Genomic DNA, 5,630 nt, shown 5'->3' with positions numbered 1-5,630 from the left:
GTCTGTTTGGGCGGTCCCAGTTTGTTTCTTTTCCCTTTTCTGCTGTTTGAAGTACTTTTAAAGGACTGAAGGTATTAAGGTATGTCAAAGCCTTTCTTTCAAAACACAGTTTGTTTTCTGCTTTTCCCTTAATTGACTTCCTGATAAAGCACGAAGTTTACAAAGTTTGCTTTTGAACAAAACACTTACTGAAATCACTGGCGTTCTTCAAAACAACTTTGAAACTGTAATTTCAGGATAAAGATCATTGGTGTCAAACTCATTTCAGTTTGGGGGCCACATACAGACCAAGGTCATCTTGAGTGGGCCTGACTGGTACAATAGTGGCTTAAGAACCGTAAAGATTTTAACTTTAAAGTGTTTCTCTTTGGTGGCATTGAATATAAGCCTGTTTTTGTAAAATGTTTCACAATTAGTACTTGAAATATGATTTGAAAAGTTATTGAAATGTCAAAAAAAGGAAGAAACAAAACTGTTTAAAAGTTGATGGGTTCATTGCAATTCTTCCAATTTGTTCAGTCATTTCCTGGGCTGGAGTTGAGCCTTTTTGGCCCACGGGCCTCATGTTTGACACCCCTGATCTAGAGTCTAGTAAAATCGATGCTGTATTCTGCCTTTCAGATTAACAATGAAATCTTGAAAATACAAAGAGGCTCTCAAAACTCCTCTGATGCGGTCAGTCATTCAAAATGATCAAAAAAGATATTTTAAAAACAGCCAGATGTGTTAATTGATTTTCAGAAATGCAGGATTTAGCAACTGAAATAATTTCATTTCCTGCTAGGTTAAATTATGATGAATAGCTGTCTGAGCTTCTTCACATATGTGAAAATTCACCCAAATTAAGGTTTAGCCATGGAACTCTTGACTATTTTCCTGAAAGTTCAGGTACAAGTAGCCCTTTGTGTTACTCTTGAACGAGCCCTCACTTTCAAAATGTGTTGTTGACCTTTGCTGTCGGTCCCTCCCAGTTGCAACCGACCTGATTTCAATTAGTTATTGGGCTTTTCTTTTTTTTTTTTAACCAGCTTAATGATGACGTCATCATTAGATTCAGGTATGTGGAAGCAGGGAGATGTCTGATGCAGACTGACAGCAATCGAGGACTGGAGGTGGACACCGCTGCAGATCTTTGTATGAAGAACCATAATGATAATAATAATAATAATAATAATAATAATAGAAGGAGAGCTACATTTTATCTGAGAGCTCATTTCCTATCTACAGGTTTCTTCCTGTGGCAGGTCTGGACCGGCTGGATTTAACTGGGTGACTGAAATAGGAGCAACAGTGTGGATCAGTGCCCAGGTTTCAATGTCACCGGCTGCTAAGAATGACCACTCTTTGTCCAGCTCCAGAGTGCTGTTTCTGCTCAGGAAGTAATTCAGACCCTGCTGTTTTTTTTAACTGTGGGTGAAATACAAACAAAACACTTCAAAGTTCCCATCACAAATATACTGGTTTGCCAGGATATTTCATTAATTTATCAAAGAAATGCATCACATCCATTACTCAGAGAAAGAAACTCACAAAAGGTTTAAATCACCGAGCTTCAAGTGTTAGGAAACAGACTCGTCAGGACACCAGAGGAGACCCAACAGAAATGCTTGTACACTGTGGTTGACCTCCAGTCAGGGTTTGTTGGTGTTTGGCTGTGGCTCAAGCACATTCACTTAGAAATGTGATTTGTTTTGAAAGTGGTTACCTCGGTAACTCTGTCATTGGGTTTGATCATTAACATGAGCTGTCAGTGCAGACAAATTAATGACCCGTTTTAGGACAGTGGGGTCAGAAAGGAAACTAAAACATTTTGATTAGTTGCTGGCTCTACATTAGGTACAGGTGAATGTCAAGAAGACTAAGTAAATCATCAGTTTTACATAGGATTTTGATGTCAGTAAACCTGTCAGGTACTTAACTTGAGCAAAAACTGCTCATGGATTCTTTTTCAATTCAAAAATACTTTGATATACAGAAATATTGAGCATCTAAAATCAGTGTCGTCAACTCAAATGTTTAAATCTTTAACAATTCTGCCCTCTACTGGACAAAATGGCAACAAACATAAGCTGCAAATTTAACTATGTGCTTTGAGTTCAGACGCAATATACAAGATGGTAGTGAGAAGGAAACTTAATTATTGAGGAGACACACTGTTAATGCAGTAAATTGTGCTTTGATTTATAAATGGTTATGCATCTTCGTGATCAAATTGATTTGATTTGTATTTCTTCAATGTTTGATGGTTAAATGTCAGTGTTAGTCTATAGTGAGTCAGTCAAGACTTTGGATTGTTGTCTTTAGATCGATCTTGGGAGGAAATTGTGAGGATGTGACGACATCGCACGCAAGATATAGTATCACTTGAATGAATGCCACCATCATTAATGATTCAGACGGGGCCCTAAAAGGGACCATGGTTTAGTTCATTCTTGAACAATAGTACCAACAAAAGAAAAGCTCGGTGCGTTTGAGCTCCTCAGAACATACATATTAGATGCTAATCAGGTCAATATATCTTGTCAGTCAAGCCGAATGAAGCCTGAAATGTAGGCCGGCCTTTTTCTGTGATAATGAAGCCTTTAATCTAAGTTTGACACCGGATCTTGTCACCTGTCCATCATTCACCTTGACCCACGACCACAGTAAGAAAAAGATTGTGATGTCACACACAATGAATGAATGAAATGCTTTTCATGACATGACATTGTTTTGGCTTCAGTAAATTCTAAATTCAGTTCTCTATTAATGGTCTCAAATTGTTGTTGTATTATTTCCTTCTTTTTTTAACAGTGTGTATTACAAGCTTAGGTGGCATCATGTTTTATCTAGAATAGAATAGAATAGAATAGAATAGAATAGAGTACTTTAATAATGCTACAGGCAAATCTTGTTAGCATTGCTCCAATGTGCAGTACCCATGTAAAGTAGATATAAATTAGATTAGGATGAAATACATAAAGATAATATTCACAAGTCGAAGGGCTCAACAGATAAATTAATATACTTTTGTTGGGTGAGTGTGTTGCTCGAGGTGCTCTTAGCTGCAAAGAGGGGGTGCGACCATCACCATCTACTGGCTGGAGGATCATCTACAACTGGAAAATCACAACCCTGTTTGACAGGAAGAAATCCATACTATCAGCAAATTTGGCTGTAAGTTAATTAACATTTCCCCATGTTTTTTTTGTTTAACCTGCAACCCAAACGCTCAGGTTCGGAGTAAAATTCAAACCCTTGAAGAATCAAGACAATTTGCAAAATTGTTGCAGGTGCAACCAAAAATGAATCTCAATGAACACGAACATGAGCAAACTGATTCATTCTGTCATTTACACCGACAACACAAGTAAGTAACAATTACTAGATCTGCTAATCAGTGACTTTAGGTAACAAAAAGGAAGGATGCTCTTTCAGTAAAGTTGAACACTCTACTATTTCCTTATCATAGAACAGTGAGTTTGATATTCAGTTTGACAACACTGGATCACTCCACCTCATCCACCTATCCATCAGGAAAGATCCAACCTGGCAGTAGAGCTCCTGGACAATTTGGTGGCCCCAGATAAAAGATGTCCCGGAGGCCCCTTCCATCTGCTTTCTTTCAAAGAATGATGTGGAAACTTTGCATTCAGTCCTAATGCATTTTCTTAATTTTTGCAAACCTATCCTGGTAGATAGGTTTGCTTCAGTTTGATATCGATGATATGGACCAAATGTCAGCAGTCCCTGGGAGACCTCCTTCTAGCCTCTACACAGCTACAACAATGGGGGGCCTTTTAGGGGGGTTCTTGACATATTCTCTTGACAGACAGTGTTTAAGTGTCATTATATTGACATTGATATGCATAACTGTCCGCCCTCGTCTAGCTGGGGGGCCGAGGCAGTTGCTTTCCACGCACACAATAAAATTCACACTTACAGGTGAAAGCACGTGTGTTTGGACTGTGGGAGTAAACCGGAGTACCGTTACAAAACTCACTCACACACCATGATAACATGCAATCTCCACACAGGGCCCTGCTGGAATCAAACCAGGGATGTTCTGGCTGTGAGGTGAGAGCGTTAACCACTAATTCACCGCACCAAAGTTGTTTCAAATTGTGGCACCACATCTACTCTGGATTGCTGGAGCACAACACGAATGAAACTGATCGTTTTTTTGGGTTTTTTTTTAACTTTGATTGCACTTGGAGCAGAAATGTACAAATAAATGTAGGGTGCAATTTGAAATTCACCAGAACCCACAATGAAGTAGAAATACAATAAAAAATCACCACTGAGCAGAAAACTCAGACAGGCGTCACTCAGGCATATAGCGTCCACAGCGTACGCTGTCGTTCACCCACTGTGAACTGAGATGAGCTTAAAACAACATTAATAATGAGTGCCTTATAATAACGTTCCCAGTGCTCACATATTTTGATTCAAGACTAGAATCAATATGTATCATATCATATATGTTATATCTCTTAACATAGACTTAACCGTTAATGTAAGCTTAGTTTATGAAAGGAGAGCCTCCATATGTGACTTTTTTCATAGAGGCTATATCCACATAACATGTGAGACCTGTGAAAGTCCACAGCACAGTGGGCTTACACTCATACAGTAACCGAGCTATATGAGATAAGACATACAGAAAACCAAAATGAACTGTTTTAACATGGCCAGCTGTTTCATTGTCCCCTGCACCCTCTATCTGTTTCTCTTTCTTGCTTGTCCTCTGAAACAATCTGCATAGTGTAGCAGGAAGAACGGAGGCGTTGTTTGGGTTGAATGGAGGAAAAGCAGAGGGGGTGGAGGGGTAGAGAGGGAGATGCTCCAGCTGTGGGGGAACAAGACAACACAACAGCATCTCACATGTGGCTGAGGGGGTGGGGCGGGCGCTATGGCTGCGGGGGGACACAGTGGCATTGTTATAAGGGGGGTGGGATGCAGCTGATAAGGTTGAGAGAAATGGATTCCCTCAAATCCTCCCCTCCATGAGCCTTGACACAAAACACTCCTGTTGCTATATGCTTCTTTAGGTTGAACAAACACATTTTATAAGTTCCCACACAAGTTGTTTTTTTTTTAATGTTTTTTGTTTTAGATGTGACTGAGTATTTAAAGAACATCAGTTCATAATCAAAAGTGATCAATTATTGAGTGCCGTTCTCCTCCCTCAACTTGTGTACTTTCATAAAGTTGCGGCTGAATCAAGTCAGCTCCATTTATGTGGCAGGATAATCAATTTTATATTGATATATAAATCTTCAAAATTTTATTTAAGGACAATTTTTGATTTGTATGAACTGTGATCAGATCTTATCCGTAACAAAAGTGAAACCTCTTTTTCAGGACAAACATCCTGAGTGTCTAATATGCATAATAAAGAATGTAAGATAAAATCACATCACTTTATTCCCTTTTTTTATTTGAACCTACATTCCCCCCCCCCCCCCTTTTTTTTTTTTTTTTACAAATGTCAAACAACATACAAGCATGAAAGCAAAAAAAAAAAAAAAAAAGATGAACAATCGGTTAGTATGGGAAAATATCAAGCATAAGAAATGGACAGACAGACAGACAATATACCCAGTTTGTATCTGTGGAGTTTACATGCTCTTCCTGTGTATGTGTGGCCT

Source organism: Lipophrys pholis (assembly GCF_963383615.2).
Source record: "Lipophrys pholis genome assembly, chromosome: 11".
Taxonomy (NCBI): Eukaryota; Metazoa; Chordata; class Actinopteri; order Blenniiformes; family Blenniidae; genus Lipophrys; species Lipophrys pholis.
Note: the sequence above shows the minus strand (reverse complement) of the source record.